General features: G+C 44.2%; 1 protein-coding gene across 2 annotated transcripts in view; it reads left to right on the top strand.

The window, feature by feature from the left end:
- BMERB1 (bMERB domain containing 1) overlaps positions 1-27247 on the top strand; it is a 501937-nt gene that overhangs the window by 21309 nt on the left and 453381 nt on the right. The window lies entirely within an intron of this gene.

Genomic DNA, 27247 nt, shown 5'->3' on the forward strand with positions numbered 1-27247 from the left:
TTACCCTGCTGCACAGCTACAAGCAGAAAGTGAGACATATAAGAGGGTGGGCAGAGTTCCGGCATGTGCCGGCAGTCAGTTTCTCCTGCTGTGTTGCCTCTTGCCTACCCTGTTACCTACCTACTGTATTTTCTGAGTCTGAGTCAGTGTGCACCCTCTCTGCTTCTACTCTGCAGCTGCCTATACAGCAGTCCACAGTGCAGCATGAGGAGGGAGGGTGGTGACGTGCCCTCTAGCTTCTTAGCACCTGGAGCTCGTGCTCTACCGAAGCCACTCTCGCTAACACCCCTGGCCCCATGCAACACAGTAAGATCCTGATATCAAAATGAAAAAGTCTATCACTATAAAAGAAAGAATATGTGTACTATAGTTTTATTGCCAATTTAATTTTTTCTGAAATTTTAATAAATTATGTAAAAATATATAAGTACAATTCAGTCTATTGCCTTTTTATTTTGTTTACCACGTCAGCGCTTCAGTGCAGTGCAGCCCATGCTTAAGGTGTGTGGCCCACCATCTAAGGGGGTTTGGTCAACCACCACAGAGGCTTGTCTAACTAATAGGGTCCATGGTCTGAGCACCTTTATAACCATATGCAGTAAATACTTATACACCAGATTGATAGCAGCAATGCCCTGTAGTGAATATACCATAGTCCTGAGTATGCAGTGTAATGTAACATGGTTTTGCCCAACTGCTAACAAATTTGCTGCTACGATCAAGTCTGAATTACCCCCATAGTATTTAATGATGCAGCAGCTGATCACACAAGCATTCAGGAGGCGTCTGAAGACGCAGCTACTCGGTACTGCATCCATCTCGGAATCAGGCCCATCGTTTCATTCTATATATATTTCCAGGACAATTTTGGTATTCCTGTTATTTGAGTTGTACTGTACTTACATCAATGCGATATAACAATTATCCGGGTAATGTGACAATAATACTCAACAAGCCACATTCTTCCATTTTGATACTCCTTGAAAAGGTATCATATTGAAACATCAAACACGTAAATGCTGAAACTTTATTGCAAGATGAAGCTATTTTGGATTATACCTGACAGTGGGGGTAATTCCAAGTTGATCGCAGCAGGAATTTAGTTAGCAATTGGGCAGAACCATGTGCACTGCAGGGGAGGCAGATTTAACATGTGCAGAGAGAGTTTGATTTGGGTGGGTTATTTTATTTCTGTGCAGGGTAAATACTGGCTGCTTTATTTTTACACTGCAAATTAGATTGCAGATTGAACACACCCCACCCAAATGTAACTCTCTCTGCACATGTTAAATCTGCCTCCCCCGCAGTGCACATGGTTTTGCCCAATTGCTAACTAAATTCCTGCTGCGATCAACTTGGAATTACCCCCAGTGAACGGTTATGCTTTACATTTGTAGCACAAGTCCGTACTGTTCCATGACATTACAGCGGCGTATTTATTTATAACATATATTGAGGATGATTACTTGCTACATTCCTTGAGACCCATAAGACCCACAGGTGTTTCAAAGTGGTGGTACATAACACAGGGCCTAATTCAAATTTATGTATAACTCAATGCTTTCCATATAAATCCGATGGTTGTGGGGCTGCACAGACGCATGATCCATTCTGCACATGTGCAGAATGGGTCTTGTGATATCACACACAGCCCCTGTCAGCCACAGCATGATTGACATGTTGCAGCATTTTGGTGGTGGAGTGTGGCGGCACCCTGCACCATTCTTCAAAATGGGGACATGTTGCCCTCATTTTGAAAGCATGACATGCCCAGTGTCTGCGCCATTGGACACAGACTTACTGGACCTGGGTGTCCGGAACAGACGGCCAGCCTGCGTAAGCTTCAGCTTTCAAGGGCTTGACTGCTGCCTAAAACCGCTGCTAATTGCGATTGATGGTCGAGGTGGTTGTGATGGTGATTGAGGCTGCACTTCAGAAGTAGCACTCGGATCTTACAGATACATGCATGTTTCTATAATGGGTGCAGTGTATATGGGCCACTGCACTCATATTAATACTTACCTTTTTGAAGTCCAGCGTTGGGTGCTGCAGCCACGGCAAAAATCTCTTCCAGAATGGCCACTGTACATGCGAAGTATTGAAATTGGTCTCCAGAACATGGCGGGCGCCATGTTTCCGGAGACCTGCGCATGCACAGTAGACTCCGGCACAATGCTGGAGACTACAGCGCCGTGCAGATGAGGGGGCCCACCCGGAGTCTGAGCAGGGGCCCCCTCCCCTGATGCCTCCTGCTACATTTTAATATTAATTATGCAGAATTGCACAGCCGCTTCCTCGTGGCTATACAATTCCATACAACCATAAATTAGGCCCATAGAGACCTGGGGTTCAACTTATAAAAGCCCTTCGAATACTTTATCCTCCCATTGGCTGTGCTTACATAACACTTGGAACGCTGCATTGATTGTTATTGTGCAGTTTCTTGGTGCTTTCTTTGCGTGTATTACTATGAAACATCCTTTTGTTGTTCTCGCATCCTTTTGCCACCAAAAGTGAGTATCTTATGCAGCCAGCCCTTAGCGCTTACAATATCTGATTCAGGTTATTGTGCCTCTGCATCAGCAATTTGATTACAATAATTGTCTTACACCCTAATTCACCATAACTGCCTGTTGAAACAGATAAACACACGATTACGGCATCAAGTCAATCTTCACTATAGATTTTTCAGATCCTCCTAGGAACAGGTTATAATTAGAGTCTCACAATGCTTGTAGCTGTTTCTCTAAAAGCAGTGGTGAGTAATTGTTAGATATTAGCGTTAGAAAGTAATGGGTGAAGAGATTTCTTTAGTTTTGAATAAACCATGTTTACACCATAATTCAGTGCATAAGACATTTGAAAAACATGTCAGTATTTTATATTTTAATAGTTCTATTCACATTTTAGACAGTAAAGATTTATCATAGTTATAGAGTTGCCACTTATTTCCAAGTATGTTCTAGATACATAATATACAGGTAAAACAAAATAACAGACCAAAGGTCATTAAGCATTACAGTTACACACAAGGTTATAGACCCGAATGACTCAGGTAGGACATTCGAAAATTTGGAAGACCAGTAAGATCAGGGAGAGCGCAGAGCCCTAATTGGTATACCACCTGCCGGCTTCTGGAGCTAGATCCTAGGTTAGAGGTGACCAAAGTGGTGGACATTCTGCAGCAGCCAATAAGAATAAGGCTGATTCTTACTGGCTAGCTGTGCCAAACTGAAGCAGCCGCGACTTTCTGAAGCAGCGGCTGTCTTTGTAGGCTGTCACTCTGACACCAATAGCCACTAAGAATCAGGCTGATTCTTATTGGCTGAGGCTCTCACATGTTACAGGATGCCGCATCCAGATGTTGTGGGCCAATTTGTAAATTTTTTCCTGTGGAGGCCAATGTGCTCTTTCGGCAAGAAAGTCCCCAAACTCAGTGCAGCGCAGTCACGCTCTCTTTTCGTTACACCACGCCCCCTTTTTCAGGCATGCCTGCATCTAGAGGCGGATTGGCCATAGGGTTCACAGGGAAGATTCCTGGTGGGCCGACACACCCGTGGGGCCTGTTTTGTTTGAGGACATGTGGTCCTTTTTATAGACATAATGAATAAGATGCTAAATAATTTGCATATATGAAAATGACTTTGCCACTTAGCCTGTGATTGCAGATGATCTAGTGTATGCTTTGTCTGCCTGCTTGGCTGACATATAAGATTAAGTGAATAGTGATTGGGATACGGTTGGTGTAATAAGCAAGAAAATATATCTTTCTAAAGAATGATATAGTTTCCTGAATTCTAAAGGTGTATCATATAATGTGCTCATAACATTTAATTTTATTTAATTTTATACTATCTGGAAAGTTTTGGGGGGAGGGTGCTGCTGCCATGGCCCATGGCTAGACCTTACACATCTGGTGCTGCCCATGTGGGCCACTAGTACAAATTTTTCCAGGGCCGCTTTTTGTTCCCAATCTGCCCCTGCCTGCATCATACACATATGTGCCGCCCTGGTAGATCATGAAAGCTTTTCAGCTTTCACAGTTCACAGTAGATCACTAATTCCAAAAGTATGGCAACCCCTGTCCTATGTGATAAGTGCTGTTGGCTGCACAGACAAGAAACTGTGCAGGTTATAGGTAGGTTTTGAAGTTGGCATGCCAGATGCAGTTATGGGTGGAGGTGTTTCCGATATAGCTCTTTGCATTCTTCAAGATCATCATCCCACAAATTGAAAAAGTGAAATATTTATGAAGGCAGTGGGGAATTACGAAGTGGTGCTGAGGATCGTCCTCACACCAAGAACCTGGTTATCTATAAGCTCTACTAAATAACATATATCAGTACAACTGCTGGATCTGGGAAGTTCAACTGTCATTGCTGTTGCCATGTTGGGTCTTTCTTTGGAGATCTCTGCTGTCCCCTTTGCGGTAGCAGCTGCCTCCAAACATGGGGAACAATCCAAGGGAACATTTCCAACAGCAAATGTAATGCTAAAGGAAATCACCAGGCTACACACAGCTGCTCCAGCCTGGCTGATAATCACATCAATGCAGTATGAAAGCAAAAACCTTCTCTAGAGCATCCAAAACATCACTGTTCACTGAAGATACAGTAAATAGTGGACAGTCATGGTTGACAATATATGGCTTTTTTAAGAGTACTACAGTGACTACTTAATGTTTTGTGTCTCCGCCTACAGCTGTCTCTGCTTGCTTCACCATTGGCTGCACAGAAATGCCAGTCACCAATGACTGTTTTATTATTGCCAGCTAATCAATCTGATGCCTGGAACACTCACATATCCGACGAGCAGATACAATTGTTATTCCATTAAATTATGTTTGATATTTTCCAAATCTCTTAGATTGTAGACCCTAAGACCAAGGACAACTTTATCATCTGCTTCCTGTTATTGTCAATGTAATTTGTTTTTGCCATGATACCCTCAATGTACAGCGCTGTATAGTACTATCGTTCATTTTATAACTGAACGATAGATAAATAAATAAAGGGGCATATTAATAGAAGAGGAGACCTGTGTGCAACCTCTTCCGTCCAGGCCAACTACTCTGTTGTCGGTGCCCGGCAGCACAGTTGCATACCTCCCAACTGTCCCGATTTTTTTGGAACCGCCCCGCTGTCCCACCGGCGGGCCGCAGTGTCCCGCGGTGGGGAGGGGCAGCTGGGAGGCCCCTGTCACTGCTGCTCTGCTTAGCATGCGCACAGTGTCTATTTAGTGGAGACAGGTTGACTGGGGGCATGCCAGCAGCTCACAGAGCGCTGGGCATGCCCCCTTCAGTGACGTAAAATGGGGGGGACATGACTTGCAATCGCGGCAATCTCGCAAAGCCATGCCCCCTTTCAAATAGGCCATGCCTCTTTTTCCTCCAGAAATGAAAATGTTGGGAGGTATACAGAGTCTGAGCACTAGAGGGGCACAGACTCTATTGCGCATGTGCAGATCTCCAGGTAAATGACACGGCTGCAATTTTCCAGGAGATGTCCTAACTGCGCATGCACAAAACTCTGGGAAAATGACCACTGTGCCATTTACCCGGAGATTTGTGGAGAGATGCTGCCTCCAGCAGGGTGTGCATTGTGGGCCCCCTTAGACTCAGGGGCCCTTGTATACTGCACATGCTGCACCCATTATAAATACGCCACTAGCCCTGATAGCATTTTGCAATAGTTTGTTGTGTAGTTACAGAGGAAGACAAAATTGTAAATTAACTTTAAAATACTATCAAGTTTGTTAAGGTATTTTTTGAGAGACTCTTGCATAAACAGTACAACCACAATACCACATAGGGGTGTATTCAATTAATCCGACTGCTTTTTCCGAATTTTATAGATCGAATCTGGATTTGACCTATTCAAGTCTGTTGCCGTTTCTCCGACTTGTTGGAAACCATGAGGATCGGTGGATTAGCTGCGGGTCCACGTGTTTTGTCGGATTTGCAGGCGTTTCCAACAGGTTTTTAGCCCGTTTTTGACAATGCCGATTCAACTTAAAAAAAGTTGGTTTGGCATTGTCGGAAATGCCCGCAAATCGAATAGTGTAGTGTCGGATCTTCTCCGTTGGAGAAGATCCGACACTAATTGAATATACAGTAACTCCTAGTCTATAATAGGGTTAATTCAGTAAGGATAGCAAATTCTGCTAATCAGCAGAATTTGCTATCCTTTGGATCGCATGCTGGGGGCCGCCCATCGCTGGGCAAGGCCGCCAAGCATGCTGACCGACGCCTCCCCCCCTTGATTAAGCAGAAATTGCGAGCATCGCAATTTCTGCTTCATCGTAAACATTCTTGATGCCTCCTGCCGGCGTAGCTTAGCTGCGCCCGCAGGAGACCCGGTGCCATCTTACCCATCACGGCGGCTGAGTGTGATGTCAAGCAGCCGCCGCGATCACGCCCATGACATGCCCCCATTTGCACCACACTGCCCACCGTTCATGCCGCTCCCACAATGCTCCATCTCCTCCCTGGAAACGGAGCATTGCCGTCCCCTCACCCCCACTCCGCGACCGCCTCTGCCTGATTGACAGGCAGAGGCGATCACTTTTTCTGCGCCCTCCCCCTCAGAAATTGCGGGCACAGGAAGGGCGGTGCACATGCACCTGCGGGGCCATCATAAAAATTCCGGTTGGATCGCGATTTGCAATCCAACCTGAATTAGCCCTGACTATGGGAGTAAGGCTGCATTTGTTTCTAGAAAGTTAGCTCAGTTTGAAATACATTATATTGCACAGATTCAGTAAAGTGCTGGGTTCCATCAGAATCTCATGCAATGTGTGGCTGCTCCAATGGAACCACACAGCTAATTAGCAACTTGACTGACAAATTTCAGTTTTACAAAAAGTCTCTCCAAAACTGTTGAGACTTAGGACGAAGGGGCCTATTTATTAAAAAATATTTATAGTTACACACAAATATTAAGGTAACCGTTTGTGTCGTTTGCAAAAAAAGGTGAATTTATCAAGCTCCGAAATTCTTTACATAAACCAATATTTGACTACTCTCCTGGAACAGCTGGGCGGATCTTGAAAAAATGGTGGCTCTCCTGGCCACCCGGAAAAGTGGGAAAGTCTCCCAGTGGCTGCCGCAACATTCCACATGGCAACAGTGATGCAATACGCCTCATGTGATTTGTCACACCCCACCCCCTATGTGACATCAGGCCTGCTCACACCCCCCACCCCCCCAACTGTGCCAACATGGCTGCCCCTCCTGGATTCAGCAAATTTGCATTGGCCTCAATAACTAACGAGATCTTCAGGTGGAAGTAGCCATTGTAGCCTATGGGCCACATTCCGCATATATATACAAATAAGAATATCTGGGAACAGTGTCGGACTGGTGCATGTAGGGCCCACCAGGGGAAAGCAGTGGTAGGGGCCCATGTTTAGGGGTGTGGCCAGTCCACAGAGGAGGTGTGGCCTGCTACCTCATTGGTCTGACTAACCATTAACCCCTTCATAAATATATACAGTAAATTCAGCTACTGCATGCATGATAATGTACCAGATTAATAACAGATTAATAACAGAAATGCACTGTAGAAAATACACCATAGTCTAGTATAAGGTAACATATGTATGATGTATAATTCAAGTGCACAGTCTGGAACCTGATCCTTAGAGCAGGAGGTGGGCGCCAGGAAGTGGGGCCCACCGGTGGTTTCCCCTGTACCACTGTGGGCCAGTACACGCCTGTCTGGGAAGGTTTTGACCAAAATATGTATACAAATACTACTACCATTTCTCCACGCTTTTTTCTGACCTGTTATAAAACATTTGGGATAAACTGAGTGGTTTGCGTCTTCGAGTATTATATTCTCTTCAGAGCCCATGTCTTAACATAACAAATGAAACAGAGGAATGTACTGTATTAATCAACTAGGGCTAGGCTATACTTCCACAGTCAGGCAGATTTAGGAATATTGGAGGTCATTCCGAGTTGTTCGCTCGCAAGGCGATTTTAGCAGAGTTGCTCACGCTAAGCCGCCGCCTACTGGGAGTGAATCTTAGCATCTTAAAATTGCGAACGAAGTAATCGCAATATTGCGATTACACACCTCGTAGCAGTTTCTGAGTAGCTTCAGACTTACTCGGCATCTGCGATCAGTTCAGTGCTTGTCGTTCCTGGTTTGACGTCACAAACACTCCCAGCGTTCGCCCAGACATTCCTCCGTTTCTCCGGCCACTCCTGCGTTTTTTCTGGAAACGGTAGCATTTTTTCCCACACGCCCATAAAACGGCCTGTTTCCGCCCAGTAACACCCATTTCCTGTCAATCACACTACGATCGCCTGAGCGAAGAAAAAGCCGTGAGTAAAAATCCAAACTTCATAGCAAATTTACTTGGCGCAGTCGCAGTGCGGACATTGCGCATGCGCACTAAGCGGAAAATCGCTGCGATGCGAAGATTTTTACTGAGCGAACAACTCGGAATGAGGGCCCTTGGCATGTATCTTGCTAATTATCTGACCTTTTCCCTATCACACATGAGAAAACTTTTACCAATTGCAAATCTGTTTAACTATTATCTGCCGCAATAACAGGGACAAGTGATCCTAACTAGCCAAGATAAAAGCTCAGAGTGTGTCATCAAAGCTACAGATTTATGAACACAGACTAACAAGATAATTTAATTGGTTTATTTTGGATTTGAAATGCTGGAGTAAAGAATGTGTCTGCTTTCAAGTTCCTTTATGAGATCTATTACTGAGTTTGTACTGGTACTAATTGGCTTATTTGTTTAATAATTAATGGATGAAATACAACTTTAATCTATCTATCTATCTATCTATCTATCTATCTATCTATCTATCTATCTATCTATCTATCTATCTATCTATCTATCTATCTATCTATCTATCTATAGACCTAATCAACTGTTAAGCCAGACTGAGACAGGCTAATGAGATTTGTTGTATTGTGAATGTACTGGCCTATAGTTTACACGAATGCTTCTGACACACTTTTGGTCATCAAGATGTCTATTTTCTGTGTCTTGGGAATTTAGCTTAGCAAGGAGACAATAGCTTAGCAAGGAGACAATACGTTTAACAATGAATAACGCACTAAGGTATAGTAATTTTAACTGCAACCAGTTAGGGCCACATTGATTGTTTCATCTGAGTGTTATCAGCTACTATTATATCTCTTTAAAACATGCAGGAGTAAATATGAATTTGTGATTACATTTTGATGAGCGACGTTTCTTACAAGTGTGTTCAACCTAGAGATGTGCGACGGGCATTTTTCGTGTTTTGTGTTTCGGTTTTGGTTCTGGTTCCATGCTCGCGTTTTGGATCTGGATTGGTTTTGCCTAGTGATGTGCACCGGAAAATTTTCGGGTTTTGTGTTTTGGTTTTGGATTCGGTTCCGCGGCCGTGTTTTGGATTCGGACGCGTTTTGGCAAAACCTCCCTGAAAATCTTTTGTCGGATTCGGGTGTGTTTTGGATTCGGGTGTCTTTTTACAAAAAACCCTCAAAAACAGCTTAAATCATAGAATTTAGGGGTCATTTTGATCCCATAGTATTATTAACCTCAATAACCATAATTTCCACTCATTTTCAGTCTATTCTGAACACCTCACAATATTATTTTTAGTCCTAAAATTTGCACCGAGGTCGCTGGATGGCTAAGCTAAGCGACACAAGTGGCCGACACAAACACCTGGCCCATCTAGGAGTGGCACTGCAGTGTCAGGCAGGATGGCACTTCAAAAAAATTGTCCCCAAACAGCACATGATGCAAAGAAAAAAAAAGAGGCGCACCAAGGTCGCTGTCTGACTAAGCTAAGCGACACAAGTGGCCGACACAAACACCTGGCCCATCTAGGAGTGGCACTGCAGTGTCAGACAGGATGGCACTTCAAAAAAATAGTCCCCAAACAGCACATGATGCAAAGAAAAAAAGAGGCGCACCTAGGTCGCTGTGTGACTAAGCTAAGCGACACAAGTGGCCGACACAAACACCTGGCCCATCTAGGAGTGGCACTGCAGTTTTCTAGCGAGAGGATGAGTGCTTCCATCCTCATGTGAAGCTGAACCACTAGCCATGAACATAGGCCAGGGCCTCAGCCATTCCTTGCCACTCCGTGTCGTAAATGGCATATTGGCAAGTTTACGCTTCTCCTCAGACGCTTTTAATTTTGATTTTTGGGTCATTTTACTGAACTTTTGTTTTTTGGATTGTACATGATCTCTACTATGACATTGGGCATCGGCCTTGGCAGACGACGTTGATGGCATTTCATCGTCTCGGCCATGACTAGTGGCAGCAGCTTCAGCACGAGGTGGAAGTGGATCTTGATCTTTCCCTATTTTACCCTCCACATTTTTGTTCTCCATTTTTTAATGTGTGGAATTATATGCCAGTATCAATAGCAATGGCCTACTACTATATATACTGCGCACAACTGAAATGCACCACAGGTATGGATGGATAGTATACTTGACGACACAGAGGTAGGTAGAGCAGTGGCCTTCCGTACCGTACTGCTATGTATACTGGTGGTCACTGTCAGCAAACTGCAAAACTAAAATGCACCACAGGTATAGAATCTAGAAGGATAGTATACTTGACGACACAGAGGTAAGTAGAGCAGTGGCCTTCCGTACCGTACTGCTATATATACTGGTGGTCACTGTCAGCAAACTGCAAAACTAAAATGCACCACAGGTATAGAATCTATATGGATAGTATACTTGACGACACAGAGGTAGGTAGAGCAGTGGCCTTCCGTACCGTACTGCTATATATACTGGTGGTCACTGGTCAGCAAAACTCTGCACTGTACTCCTCCTATATAATATACTGGTGGTCCCCAGTCCCCACAATAAAGCAGTGTGAGCACAGATATATGCAGCACACTGAGCACAGATATGGAGTGTTTTTCAGGCAGACAACGTATACTGGTGGTCACTGTCAGCAAAACTCTGCACTGTACTCCTCCTATATAATACAGCTGCTCCCCAGTCCCCACAATTAAGCAGTGTGAGCACAGATATATGCAGCACACTGAGCACAGATATGGAGTGTTTTTCAGGCAGACAACGTATACTGGTGGTCACTGGTCAGCAAAACTCTGCACTGTACTCCTCCTATATAATACAGCTGCTCCCCAGTCCCCACAATTAAGCAATAAGCACAAATATTTTTGCATCAAGAATTCAAGATTAATAAATGGAGAGGACGCCAGCCACGTCCTCTCCCTAACATTTCCAATGCATGAGTCAAAATGGCGGCGACGCGCGGCTGCTTATATAGAATCCGAATCTTGCGAGAATCCGACAGCGGGATGATGACGTTCGGGCGCGCTCGGATTAACCGAGCCATACGGGAGAATCCGAGTATGCCTCGGACCCGTGTAAAATGGGTGAAGTTCGGGGGGGTTCGGTTTCTGAGGAACCGAACCCGCTCATCACTAGTTTTGCCAAAACCACCCTTTCGTGTTTTGGTTTTGGATATGGATGATTTTTGGAAAAAAACATAAAAACAGCTAAAATCACAGAATTAGGGGGTAATTTTGATCCTATGGTATTATTAATCTCAATAACATTCATTTCCACTCATTTCCAGTCTATTCTGAACACCTCACACCTCGTAATATTGTTTTTAGGCCAAAAGGTTACACCGAGGAGGCTGGATGACTAAGCTAAGCGACACAAGTGTACGGCACAAACACCTGGCCCATCTAGGAGTGGCACTGCAGTGGCAGACAGGATGGCAGATATAGAAAATAGGCCCCAAACAGCACATGATGCAAAGAAGAAAAAGAGGTGCACCAAGGTCGCTGGAGCTAAGCAACACAACTGTGCGGCACAAACACCTGGTCCATCTAGGAGTGGCACTGCAGTGTCAGACAGGATGGCAGATATAAAAAATAGGCCCCAAACAGCACATGATGCAAAGAAGAAAAAGAGGTGCAGTTAAGTAGCTGGGTGGCTAAGCTAAGCAACACAAGTGTGCGGCACAAACACCTGGCCCATCTAGGAGTGGCACTGAAATGGCAGACAGGATGGCACTTAAAAAAACTGTCCCCAAACAGCACATCATGCAAAGAAGAAAAAGAGGTGCAATGAGGTAACTGTATGACTAACCTAAGCGACACAAGTGTGCGGCACAAACAACATGGGACGTGCTGGAGTTTGCCCAGATGTAATACACACACAATATTGGTGGCATAGGAGAGCGTACCCTTAAACCACACACACACACATGGCAAAGCCTGTAAAATTTGTTTGGATAGTAATAACCCTTTTATTTGGAGCTATTATAATAATATTCAGCACAGAGGAGCGTATCCCCTACACCACACAGGGCACACCCTGTAAAAATTATTTGGATAATAATTTAAGTAATGTATATAACCCTTTTATTTGGAGTAAATAATATACAGCACAGGACACCACCACTGGACGGATGCAGCACAAGACAGCACCACTGGAATGGATTTATACGCCAGTACCCCTGGACTTATACGGCAGTACCCCTAGAGTTGTACGGCAGTGTCAGACAGGATGGCACTTTAAAAAACTAGTCCCCAAACAGTACATGATGCAAAGAAGAAAAAGAGGTGCAAGATGGAATTGTCTTTGGGCCCTCCCACCCACCCTTATGTTGTATAAACAGGACATGCACACTTTAATAAACCAATAATTTCAGCGACAGGGTCTGCCACATGACTGTGGCTGAAATGACTGGTTTGTTTGGGCCCCCACCAAAAATAGATATGCCAGATATAACATGTGCAGAGAGAGTTAGATTTGGGTGGGGTGTGTTTAAACTGAAATCTAAATTGCAGTGTAGAAATAAAGCAGCCACTATTTACTCTGCACAGAAACAAAATATCCCACCCAAATCTAAATCTCTCTGCAAATGTTATATCTGCCACACCTGCAGTGCACATGGGGGGACATTCCGAGTTGATCGCTAGCTGCCGTTCGCAGCGCAGCGATCAGGCTAAAAATCGGCATTTCTGCACATGCGTATGCACCGCAATGCGCACGCGTGACGTACGGGTACAAAGTCCTTTGTGGTTTTGCACAGGTTCTAGCGACGTTTTCATTCACACTGGTGGCCGCAAGAAGATTGACAGGAACGAGGCATTTCTGGGTGTCAACTGACCGTTTTCAGGGCGTGCTTAGAAAAACGCAGGTGTACCAGGGAAAACGCGGGCGTGGCTGGGCGAATGCTGGGTGGGTGGGTGACGTCAAAAGCCAACCCTCCAATGTTAGAATCATCGCACACGAAGAGTAAGTTCAGGGCTGGTCTTGTTTTGCACAAAATGTTTTTGCAGGCGCTCTGCTGCACAGGCGTTCGCACTTCTGCAAAGCGAAAATACACTCCCCAGTGGGCGGCGACAATGCGTTTGCACGGCTGCTAAAAAACTGCTACCGAACGAACACCTCGGAATGACCATCATGGTTTTGCCCAACTGCTAACAAATGTGCTGTTACAATCAGGTCTGAATTAACCCCTATATCTCTACACTTTATCACTCTCCAAGGATTCGTACATCTTCCCCTTAATATGACTATTAATCAAATATCCAGATGCCTTGGGTCATAAGTGCAATTCTACACTGACTGCACACATGGTGGAATATCAGTCATAGCCCAATATTCTTCCATTCATGATCAACATCTAAATGTTGCTGATCAGATGTTGATCATGATTAGCAGTTGAGTAAGTCTAAAGTGGCCTAATTGGTTGTCAGTATAGCAGTGTCTGTGACCATAATGTGACCCATATTTACCATTTCAATTACACAAAGTTTTGCTGACAAGTGTACAAAAAATTATTAGCTTGTACAAAAATATATCTTGCTGATGTCCATTAGGAATTTATTATTTATTTATTAATTTATTTATTTACAGTTTCTTATATAGCACAGCAGATTCCGTTGCTGCATCATACAGCAGATGATGATGTCAATTATTGACTGTTAGCAGAGCCGGCCATAGGCATAGGCAAACTAGGCAATTGCCTAGGGCATTTGATATGCCTAGGGGCATCAGCAGCTTCTGCTGATTAAAATGATATGCGGCATGCCTATATTCTGTGTGTAGCATTTCATATGCAGATACATCCACAGTCTCACACAGTATATAGGCATGCTGCATATCATTTTAATCAGTAAAAGCTGCTTGTGCATCCTAGCCACATAGCAATGCAAATAAGATGCATTTTCATTAAAAAAAAAGGTGCCAGATGTTAGCATTGAGGCAATATTTGTGAGGACACATCTGTATCCAAGAAGAGGCAGAGGTCACAGTGTTAGTGGCAGTGTGATTGCTGTGTGCATGTGAGTGGGTTGGTTGTGCAGTAGTGTTTGGAATATGTGTAAGGAGCATTATGTGTGTCATGTAAAATGCATTAATAATGTGCAACATATGTGTAAGGGGCACTATGTGTGTCATTATGTGTATAATGGCATTAATAATGTGCGGCATATGTGTAAAAGGGTACTACTGTATGTGTGTCATTATGTGTATAGGGGCACTAATGTGCAGCAAATCTGTAGGGGGCACTATGTGTGTCATGTGTATAAGGGCATTAATAATGTGTGGCTTATGTGTAAGGGACATTATGTGTAAAAGGGCATTTATAAAGGTTGTCATAATGTGTAAGGCGCATTATGTTTATAAGGACATTAATAATGTGTGTCATATGTGTAAGGGGCATTACTGTGTGGAATTATGTGTATAAATGCATTACTTATGTGTGGCATTATGTGTATAAGGTGCTCTACTGTGTGGCGTTGCATATAGAAATGGCACTACTGTGTCATCTAATGTGAATAAAGAGCAATATGGTGTGGTGTGATGTAATATGAATAAGGGGCTCTACTGTGAGTAGTAACGTTTATAAGGTAAAGTGATACTACTGTGGGATGTAATATGAATTATGAATACTATCGCATGATCAAATGTGAATGAAGTTGCAGTACTGTGTGGCGTAATTGGAATTGGGGTTACTATTGTGTGGCCATGTCCCTTGCCAGCAAAAACACACCCCTTTTTGGTCTGTGCGCCAAATGTGCAAACTGTCCCTATTTAAAATATAGGGGGAACTAACACCAAAATAAGGACTGCTATGGATGAGGGGTGATGGTGCTGGGAAAGAGGTTCAAGGTCAGAGGCGGAACCAGCGGTGGTGCTAGGGGGCACCAGCCAAAATCTTGCCTAGGGCATCATATTGGTTAGGGCCGGCTCTGACTGTTAGGTTAAAGTAACATTATATATAGTCCACCTCTGCCAACTTAACACACCATATGGCATTGCATGCTTCACTGCAAGTACACTGCACACAGCTACAGCATTCTGTCCAAGGGTTGCCAGCCTGTTTACAGTGACATTTTAATAAAGCAAACCATTTCTGCCGTTGTCTTTTGTATTGTATTACAGTGCTAGAAATATGTCATGCTCTTAATTATTTTTAAATTTAGATATCACTTCTTTTTTTTAATACCCATCTTATCAACCCTTCCTGAAGTAAAGTTGTATTAGGAACCCAAAGGTTTGAACAGGGCTTAAGTGCTTGTTCACGGTGACAGTTAAGTTGCTAAAAAGTCAGGGTCACCTATTTCCCAAGATTCCATTATGGGGGAAATTGTTTAAAAAAATTGTTCACAGGAAAATTGTTGATTGAAAATAGGGACTGTTTGGCCTGTAAACTAAGTTTGAAATATTATATTAATACTATTGGCAGTGGTGTCTCTAGGAGGATGAGGGGGTGCAGGCTGCACCTGCTGTCAACATTAGAGCAACTCTGCTATTTTGGTGTCATCCCCTCGTATGGTGTCACCAAGCAGCACTGCACTGGTGGTGGAAGACGCGTCTTCGGTCCTAAGTGCTGCAATAGGGTCACCACCCATAGTGATGCCACTGGCCCTTGGGATTAATTATCCCTAAGGGCACTGCATAAAAACTAGAGATGTGCTGGAGACATTTTTCGTGTTTTGTGTTTTGGTTTTGGATCTGGATCCCCGCTCGTGTTTTGGATCTGGATTGGTTTTGCCAAAACTACCCTTTCGAGTTTTGGTTTTGGATCTGGAAGATTTTGGAAAAAAACATAAAAACAGCTAAAATCACAGAATTTGGGGGTAATTTTGATCCTACTGTATTATTAACCTCAGTAACATTCATTTCCACTTATTTCCAATCTATTCTGAACACCTCACACCTCACAATATTGTTTTTAGGCCAAAAGGTTGCACCGAGGTTGCTGGATAACTAAGCTAAGCGACACAAGTGGACGGCACAAACACCTGGCCCATCTAGGAGTGGCACTGCAGTAGCAGACATGATGGTAGTTTTAAAAACTAGGCCCCAAAGAGCACATAATGCAAAGAAAAAATAGAGGTGCACCGAGGTTGCTGGATGACTAAGCTAAACGACACACGTGGACGGCACAAACACCTGGCCCATCTAGGAGTGGCACTGCAGTAGCAGACATGATGGTAGTTTTAAAAACTAGGCCCCAAAGAGCACATAATGCAAAGAAAAAATAGAGGTGCACCGAGGTTGCTGGATGACTAAGCTAAACGACACACGTGGACGGTACAAACACCTGACCCATCTAGGAGTGGCACTGCAGTTGCAAACAGGGTGGCAGTTTTAAAAAATTGGCCCCAAAGAGCACATAAGGCAAAGAAAAAAAAGAGGTGCAACAAGGTCGCTGGATGGCTAAGCTAAGCGACACAAGTGTGCGGCACAAACACCTGGCACATCTAAGAGTGGCACTGCAGTTGCAGACAGGATGGCAGTTTAAAAAACTAGGCCCCAAAGAGCACATAATGCAAAGAAAAAAAGTGGTGCAAGATGGAATTGTCTTGGACCCTCCCACCCACCCATATGTTGTTTAAATAGGACATGCACAGTTTAATAAACCCATAATTTCAGCAACAGGTGGTCTACCTGGAAAAAGCTTGCCAAGTTCTCCGAATCATAGCTAGCTACAAACATACCACCTCCTTCTTTGATGACTTTTCACATTATGAGAAGAGGCAAGAGAAAGAGGACAGTGTCAAGAAGGTGATTAAAAATTAGAGAGGCACACGCAATCAGGAACACACAGGCTTTCACCTCCACTCCTATTTTGGTGTGGAACAGGAAGGACTTCAACCAAGCAAATATATAATTATTAATTACCACATTACTGGACAAACTGAAAAACTAGGGGCCAAAGCCTTCAAAATTGTACCCCCTTCTCCATGTTCAGTGATTAAGATAATCTCGGATTTAATGCTGGAATGCAAATAAACTGGTGTATACCACAGGATCAAGATTGGATATTTTCCCCTCCACGGAGTCTGGAGACTTATTTTGTGAAAACCTCGTGGGTTTCTTTTTTTCCATTTTTTTTATTGCATTTTTATTTTGTGGCAGATGCCTTATTTTTGTTTTTCACAGCTCCCAGTTACACGCATGTGAGCATACGTGTGTGTTCCAGTTACACGCATGTGAGCATACCTGTGTCTTGTTTATTTTATTCCTATTTTATTTTTAAATAAAGCAGCCCCTTAGATGTTTTAGCAGCCCCTCCTGAGCCCCCACAGCAGCCCCGAATGGAGAAAGTTGAGTTCGGGTGGGTTTGGTAAAGTACTAAGCACGACTGTGCAGTGAATTTTTTTGTTATTGAGCCCCTGGCCTAGTGTAGTTTACCACTCTACGGTGAAACCCATTTCATACTATAAGTAGGACTGTTGGAGGAAGCAATGCTAACCTCTGTGCCCACAACATGCCTCACCTTGGAAAGCCAGACATCTTCCTGGCTGTAAGGCACCACGAGACTCCATACTGGGCTTTATTCAGTAACTGTTTGTGCCTCACAGGAGCTCCTGGCCCATCTAGTTCTGCAGTGCAATGGAAAGCTGATGCAATGCAAGATCACTGAAACTCTGTTCTAACACCACAAGGTCTTGCGATAACCCCACGCAGCCCTTAGGAAAAGAAGATCCCTGTACAAGAAATGTGCATCTTCTAAATAAATAATCCCAAAACATGGAACATCAAAAATAAATCAAAATTAAGGTTAACTAATTGGAGCCATTCATTTGAGTGAGTCTCTACCATTAAATAATTGAGAAGAACCTCTCTCCAATGCTCCGGCAGAAAATATAACTTTTACCTCTCCGGCAGTTGTGCTGGATTATGATTCAGCCTCTTCTGAGTCACACTGACTGTGGCCACAAATGTGGTCTCTCCCCACTTTATTTAAAAACACTTCAGCAATTTCCATTTCCACCTTTGCGGTTAGTTTTCACAAATCTGTTTGTGATGTTGAAGCTTGTTTCACATCTGCTCTAGGCTTTCATTTAAACCTAGGATCAAGTACAACAGCACCCTTGGAATTAAACGGCAGCACCCTTGGACTTATACAGCCTAGGCAGCACCACTGGAGTATTAAACAGCACAGCAGACAGGCAATAGCACCACTGGACTTAAACGGCAGTTGGGCAGCACCCCTGGACTGATAGGGCAGAGGGGCAGTCCCCATATAGGGCAGCACTCCTGGAATGATGTGGGGGAAAAAATGTGCAAGATAGGCCCCCACCAAAAAAGAAGCAATTAATCTCTCCTTGCACAAACTGGCTCTACAGTGGAAAGATGTCGTCTTCATCCTTAGTTCCCCTCCCCTCAGTGTTTACATCCTCATCCTCAGAGAAATAATATTCAAACAAATAAACCACATCATTTAGGTGTCAGTGGACTGCTTACGCTATTACCCAAAGTTTCTGAACTTGACAATGACTTATGATGAATGCGCTGCAGGTGACGTATAAGGGAGGATGTTCCTAGGTGGTTTAACATCCTTACCCCTACTTATTATGGATTGACAAAGGCAACAGATGGCTTGACATCTGTTGTCCGGATTTGTGGATAAATAATTCCACACTGAAGAGGTGGATTTTTTGGTATTTTGCCCAGGCATGACAGTGGGATTTTTCATCCCATTGCCAACAACTGTCTCCACTTATTCAAACAAACCACATCACCATTAGAATCCTCATCATCAATTTCCTCCGTAGCGCCAGCTACACCCATATCCTCCTCATCCTGGTGTACTTCTACAGTGACATCCTCAATATCAGCAACTGGACTGTGGGTGCTCCTCCCAGCACTTGCAGGGGGCGTGCAAATGGTGGTAGTAGCCTCCTCTTCCCATACAGTGTTGTGAAGATCAGGCCTAGACATCGTAACTGCAGACAGTGCCAGCACCCCTGTATTTTCACAACACCCCTATAATTGTACAGCATACAAGACAGGGCCAGTGTACATTAAGCTTCACTTCACCCTAGAATTATTACAGCATACAAGACAGGGCCAGTGTACATTGATTTTCACTGCATTCTAGAATTATTACAGCATACAAGACAGGGCCAGTGTATATTGATCTTCACTGCACCCTAAAATTATTACAGCATACAAGACAGGGCCAGTGTACATTGATTTTCACTGGACCCCTGAATTTTTATAGCATACACAGCCAGTGCAATGTTATTTGAACAGCAACACCCCTATATTTTACAGCATACAGCAGTGTGCTTATAATTTTTAGCAACTGCACCCCTGGATTTTAATAGCATACACGGCCAGTGCAATGTTATTTGAACAGCAACACCCCTATATTTTACAGCATACAGCAGTGTGCTTTTTATTTTTAACAACTGCACCCCTGAAGTTTTACAACATACATGGCCAGCAGTACCCCTATATTTTACAGCATACAGGAGGACAGTGTCCCTGCACCCTGTACAACACAGTGACAACCAGGACAGCAACACCCATGTACAGCTATAGCACCCGGCCATAACAGCACATGAAACACCAGTGACAGCCAGGATAGCACCCCTAACACAGCACAGGTACAACACAGTGACTTCAGCAGCACCCCTACAGAGTACACACTAACCCCACCCAATGCCACCACCCACAGAGAGAGACAGACGTCTGAGTGAAAATGGCGGTGACGCACGGCTGTTTATATGGGATCCAAAACCCGCGAGAATCCAACAGTGGGATGATGATATTTTGCCTCATTCTGGTTTCCGAGTCTGGCAGGAAGTCCTGAGCCGGACTCAGATCCGGGCTCGGAACGGGATGTTCAGGGGAGTTCAGTTCTCAGGGAACCAAACCTGCTCATCTCTAATAAAAACCATGTGGTAGGTTGCTATTATGGGTAAACACTTTTAAGAACTAATAGGCTGATTTAGAGTTGCATGCAAGTCAACTGCAATAGCATCCACATTGTGTGCAAGGACATAAATGCGGGTATTCACCCATCTACAGAGTTTGATGCATCTATGCGGCCGCACCACCCAATCCATCAGCATGCATTTGCAACAGCCCTGTACCTGGTGCAATAGAGCTGTCTGAAATCAGACAGATATCTGCATAGGCTTAACTCAGCATTGCACATAATTGGGCCTATATGCCCACAACGCGCCCCTCAGACCACTTGAACTACATGCATATACCCCATTGCCATCCATTTAGCTTCCTGTGGAAAGCGACTGGCTTGTATAAGATTTGGAATTGTCCACTATTGCTCATAGTTGTGTATTTTCGGCCATGGGGCCTGCAAGTTGGTTAAAACGGCAAGACGAAGATGCGCATCTTTGCATCAACCCCTAAATAACCAGTATGCAAACTAGATGTATACATTTCACATATTATAGTAGATGGTAAACAGAACTCTTGTACTGTATTTCCCTTGGTTTCTCTGGTTAATGTTTTCTCAATTCCAGGCCAGCTAGAATGAACGTAGTCTTCAAACATCAAAGGAAGCTTTGTCAAAGATAAATGGCAATGAGAAATAATCTGTAAAACTGTAACAATCTACAAGTGAGAGACTGACATTTATGACTTTTCATAAATATGTAGTCATTTTTTACAAATTCCACGTTGATTTTTTTTTTTTAACATACTGTAGTAAAATAAATATCTAAATATCATTAAATATAATTTACTTAAGTATAAAGTTATTGTTATGGACTAAGAAGATTTTGACATTTCAGTGATCAGAGACAAAGGGGTAACTTTACTAAATTGTGTTTTAACAAAAGTGTTTTTGCCCACAGCACCAATCAAATTGTAGCTATCATTTACTAGACTGCGCTAAATAAATGATAGCCTGAATCTGATTGGTTTTATGGGCAACACCTCCATTATTGTAAACCCACAGTGGAAATTGGATCATGTTGCACTATACAACTGAGTTTACTCATACTGTAAACATTTTACTGTAAACATTTTTGAATCACTGTGCCCTAGATTATTATACTTTTTTTCTTGACACCGCTAGGCAAAAAGTTTTTTATTGAGAAATTCAGAAAGCTTACCTGTCATACTTAGGTTCAGTTATGTAGTGGTGGACAGGGTTGATCTTCTGTTTGTCCACATATTTTATGATTGGCAGCCACCAGCACTGGTTTTGCCTATCACATGAACATAGGCGGAACTACCGGGGACAAACAAAGCGGTTACCTCCAGTCGTCAGCCCTGAAGGGGGCACCTCTCCTTCATTGTGATAGTGGCCAAAGCGGGTAATCCCGGAAGGATGCAATCACATTATGATTGACAGTCGGTAGGCATCTGAGGGCGGTGATGTGGCATTGGGGGGGGGGGAGCTGTAGGAAACGCATGCATGTCATGGCCTTTTTCCGGGGCGGGATGATGACATCACCTGCGTTTCCTGTGATCGGAAACATGGTGGCAATGCCCCTGCCTACGCAGCCATGTTACGTAGGCAGGGGTCAACCTCTATTGAATTGCGATTGCATCACGGGGCGGCGTAACACATGCTGTGCGGCCCCCAGCATGTGATTTTAATGGTTGCTGATTTTGCTAAAATAGCAAAATCTGTGACCAACTCTGCATAACCCCCATAGTTAGCATTTGGGTTAACAGTTTTACTACCGTATCATCATAGGAGGTTGTTTACCGCCTACCCTAGCTGCTTCTATACAAAGTGATTGCCTCTCTTTAGCGCATGTGCTCACCATCCCTTTTTCTACCATACATACATGCTTATCTATAAGACGTATTGGAGAACAAAGATAATTTAGAGTTTATCCTCTTTATCACTTACTGTTTTATGGCAATCACAAATCGAACATTGGAGTTGCTAAACAGTGCAAAGTAACCATGAGGAGTTCCATACACTAAATCAGTGGTTCCAAACGTTTTTGAGTCACGGCGCCCTAGAATATCAGAATTTTTTTTCACGGCACCCTATGGCCAATAATTTCTTATTGAGAAATTTAGAAAGAAATATTACATTAAGTAGATTGCGTTTATATGTCATCCTTAGGGTCAGTGGTGTGGTGAGGGACAAGATTTGCTGTTGTTTGACCACATATTTTATGACTGGCAGCCACCAGCACTGGTTTTGCCTATTATATTTATCATGAATAATTTGAATTGGTCCTGGACCACCAACCCAGGGCACCCCTGCAAGTGTCCCGAGGCACCCCAGGGGGCCACGGCACACAGTTTGGGAACCTCTGCACTAAATTAATAAGTCAGCCAAAGATGGACAAAAACAACAAAGAGTTAGCATGGGGGTGGGTGCACCAACATCTATCTTGCCTCCGAGCGACTGGGATGAAGTTATGCCACTGACCATAAATAATTTGATTTGGTCCTGGACCACCAACCCGTGATGTCACAGCTCCTAGTTTGGGAACCACTGACTCATACGGTTGCAGATGTGATTTTTTTTACATAATGTAATGAATTTTTAATATTACATATGAATTGATGAACTTCAAAATAAAAAAATTAAATATCGGAGAGTAAATCGTGGTATTTCTCTTTGTCTGGAAAATATATTTCATATGTTATGACCTCATTCTACTTCTCCTACAGGCAGAAATACAGAGTGAACCTCAGAAATTTCACTGACATTTAAATGAAATGGTAATTCAGCTCTGGACAGCATACAGGAAAACTTCAGGTTGCCCATGCATCATTGCATCAGACAGGCTAGCTCACAGCAACATAAATAATTTACATAGAGTTTCTAGCAATGGGAATGGGAAATACGCTAGACGGGATGGTTAGCCACACTCTTGTGAGGTCACACAACTGACATTTCACAGCTTTAGAAATTGGTTCAACACCTGTCAGACATCCGCATCTGTGACCCCTGGTAAGAAACTTTATATCAATCTCAGCAAAAATCTAATGGCTTAGATTTTCTAAAACTTCCATAGTGGTTAAAAGGAACTTTAATTATGTCCCAAAAGCAAAGCAGGAACTCGGCAATAAATCATGGCTCTTTGACAGATAGGAAAGTAGTGTGTTTGGGAGATATATTGATTTATTATTACAGCAACAGCACGATCTATGTACGTTGTAATAAAGTTTGAGCTCTTTGCAAATTGATCATATATATGGAAACTACACAGATCTGATTGGATTGAAAAGATCCAATGTGATTAGATTGATAAGGAAATTAGCCACACATGCTTCTCTACCACATAAGGGTTTGTTGTTGAGCTCACATGCACTGATGATGGGCAACTTTGGCCAATCAGGTTTTGGCAATCTGCTTGTTAAAATCCAGTCTGACCACAGTTTGTGCATTGGTTAAATGCAACCAAACTGTTAAACTTAATGAGCACGTGTAGCCAGCTTTGCAACACCATTCAAAATTGGAAATTTGTGACTAGTAGTTATTAATCATCTCTTCAGTAATGATGCTGTAGGTGGGCACATGTATTAAGATCTAGTTGGGACCACCAGCATACCTTTCAATTTTTCTCTGAAGGGAGTCAAGACCCTTGTGTGGCTACTGCCTAGTGGGCGGGCCTCGTGATGTGTTCCCGTTATTAGTCATTTTGGGGGCATGCCCAGCGCTCCCTGAGCAGCTGGACAGCCCCCTGCTCACCTCCAAGCACTGAGCATGGCATGTATTCAGAGATCACTCGCTGCTTTGCAGAGCAGAGCAGCGGGTGATCAAAAGATCCCCCAACTGCCCCCCCTCTGCCCGCAGGACACTGCGACCCGTGGGTGGGACAGTGTTCGAATAGCAGGACTGTCCCGCTGGAATCGGGACAGTTGGGAGGTATGCACCAGATTTCTAGATCTGTATCCAGTATGGCCAAATTCAAGCCTATTACAGCCATCCTAAATTTATATTCAGGTTCTGTTACACACTGGACTGGCAAGCCCCATTACTGTACCCGGCACTGTCATTATATGGCATTTCACCTCTCCCCCAGGCTGTCTTGATGTGTCCCATGTGGTACTAATGTTGAATGGGATCAGGCGCCGCCTGCGATCAATGTTTGATCGCAGGCGGCACCTGCTCCCATTCAACCTGTGATCAATGTTTGACCAATCTCTGACCTGATTTTCCTCACATGATTGCTATGACCTATCTGCAGCCAGGGCACCCTACAAAAGTCTTTCCCTGGCCATGGTCCTTTCCCAGAACAACATCTGCTGTAACTTACTTCCTAGCTTCCAGTCTGCAGTTGTTCCAGAGTTTGGCTCCACAGCCCAGTGTGCTTAATCTGCTGCTGTGATATTTCAAGCGCTAGTCATTATTACTGAATGTTCTCTACAGTTTCCAGTGTGCGTCTGTGATGCTTCAAGTGCCAGTACTACTGCTGAGCGCTTTCCACAGGTTCTAGTGTGTTCCTGTTATGCTACAAGTGCCAGCCATTATTTCTGAGCGCTCTACACAATTTAGAGTGTGTTCCTATCATGCTTCAAGTGCCAGCCACTACTAGTGGGTGCTCCTCACAGTCTCCAGTGTACTCCTGGGCATTCAACTCCAATTCCAGCATACTATATGCTGCTGAGTAACCATTTTACAAAGTGTCCTCTGAAAATCCATTGTTTCTAGTGCTATGGGTTTTGCTGTAATTTATCCTCAAAGGTTCTCTATGCTACTCTCTGCAGTCCCCTGTCTTGATCATATTCACCATTCCCTACTGGTAATCAGTGACTGTATAATTGTACCCTCTCAGCTCTGAGGAGGAACCTAATTAACCTGCTAGTTTTCAATATATGGCCTCCAGCCATATACAAACCTGCTCCGAGTCACAGACCCTGACAGGTTCTCAATAATGACACAAATGATGACACTCACATTTTCAAACAGTGACAAATGAATGGATGCTATAATTCAGTGGTTCTCAACCTCGGTCCTCAAGTACCCCCAACAGTTCATGGTTTCCAGGTCTCCTCACAGGATTGCAAGTGAAATAATTTGCTCCACCTGTGGGTCATTTATAATGTGTCAGTGAGTAATGAATACACCTGTTCAACTGCTAGGTGACCTAAAAACATGAACTGTTGGTGGTACTTGGGGACCGAGGTTGAGAACCACTGCTATAATTTGTATTGCAATAGTAAGGGCTATAAATGCTTGGAATATTAAGAACAAGTTTGTGAAGTGAAACTAAACTAACAAATAAAAATACACCCACTATCCACTACTGAACATGCTAGATAGCCAGGTCAGTCACACTAATCTTTATTCACCAGACTCAAATCCCATACTAAGGGCCTGTTTCGACGAAAAGTGACTGGTTTTGTGTGAAGCCATGCTAGCATGATTGACCACTTTATGCTAATGCAAGTTTGTGCTCAGCCAATGTGGAGTCCGTGCCTCTTCAAACATGAAGCCACGCCACCTACTGATTTTACACTATCTGCCGCAACTGCCATAATTAGTATTGGCAGTTGCACCAGCCTCATGCTAAGTGCAAGAGATCCGTCAGAAACAGGCATCCCTCCACACATGGAGCTTTAGCTACACGCCATGACAATTCCATGACACACACCTCCTGCCTGTTGCCACCCAGTTTCAACCCATTTCACACAAAGCAAGGTCTGGCAGACATCTGTCTGAATCAACTGTAGGTTCGCAAAAATGAAGAACCTTACTCAGGGCTGGACTGGCCATCTGGCACATCTGGAAAATGCCAGTGGGGCCGATGTCCTAATGGACAGCTTCGGCCGCATGAACACAGATGGGCTGGCACATGAGGGGCTGGCCAGTCAGCTCCGCCTCCAGATGCTCTGCTTGGACGCCCGGCATACACAGACAAGCCCCCATGACTCGTGGCATGCCCCCTTCACCCGCGCACATGGGGGGGGTCCGAGTATCTAGAAGCCCCCCCAAAGCCACCGATCTATCACGCATCAGTTTACCGATTTTCTCTTTTTTAATACATCATGCGGTCTGACTGCCGCTAGAGCTTCACATCCAGTGTGACAGGCTCGGCTGTAGCAGCTGCATCACATATGCACATTGGGCCTAATTCAGACCTGATCGTAGCTGCACGGCTTCGATCAGCCACCCTGACATGCAGGGGGACGCCCAGCACAGGGCTAGTCCACCCCACATGTCTGGCCCTCCCCCCGCAGCACAGGTACAAAAGCATCGCATGACGGTGATGCTTTTGTACCTGAAGAGTAACTCCGTACCAGCGCAGCTCATGCGCACTGGCAGGGAGCTACCCGTCGTTCTACGGGTCACAGCGCCTGCCCCCCACCCCCGCACAGTCCTGGCACACCAGCATTGCCCGACTGCCATGCGCCGGTGCACTGCTGCAGTTCAGACCTGATCGCCTGCTGTGTGAAATTGTGTGTGTGTGTGGGAAGGGGGGGGGGGGGTTATAGTGCCAGAACACAGGGGGGTGAAATGTGAAATACAGTAGTTACAAAACTAAGGGGTCTATTTACTAAGCCTTGGATGGAGATAAAGTCGCTGGAGATAAAGTACCAGCCAATCTGCTCCTAACTGCTATGCCACAGGCTGTGTTTGAAAAATGACAGTTGGGAGCCGATTGGCTGGTACTTTATCTCCAGCGACTTTATCTTCATTCAAGACTTAGTAAATAGACCCCATAGAGAGTGGGTGTGAAATAGTAACAGGACGGAGGAGGGTGGTGAAGTAGTGACAATATAGAGGGGGATGAAACAGTGACAGAACACGGGGGGGGGGGTGGAGTGACAGAACACATGAGGGGGTGAAGAGTACGGGGGGAGGGTTGTGTGTGAAATAGTGACAGAGCATCTGGGGGAGGGATGAAACAGTGACAGAACATGGGGTGGGGGGGTTGAAAGTGACAGAACACAGGGACCGAACACTGATCACAGAGTCTCAGTGCACCCCCATGCCCTCCCCCAGCCCGGTGACCTGAAAAGCTGCACAGCCAGGGCTAGATTAAGGTCTGTGGGGGCCCCTGGGCAACACACTTGTGGGG

The sequence above is a fragment of the Pseudophryne corroboree genome, chromosome 7 (assembly GCF_028390025.1).
Source record: "Pseudophryne corroboree isolate aPseCor3 chromosome 7, aPseCor3.hap2, whole genome shotgun sequence".
Classification (NCBI taxonomy): domain Eukaryota; kingdom Metazoa; phylum Chordata; class Amphibia; order Anura; family Myobatrachidae; genus Pseudophryne; species Pseudophryne corroboree.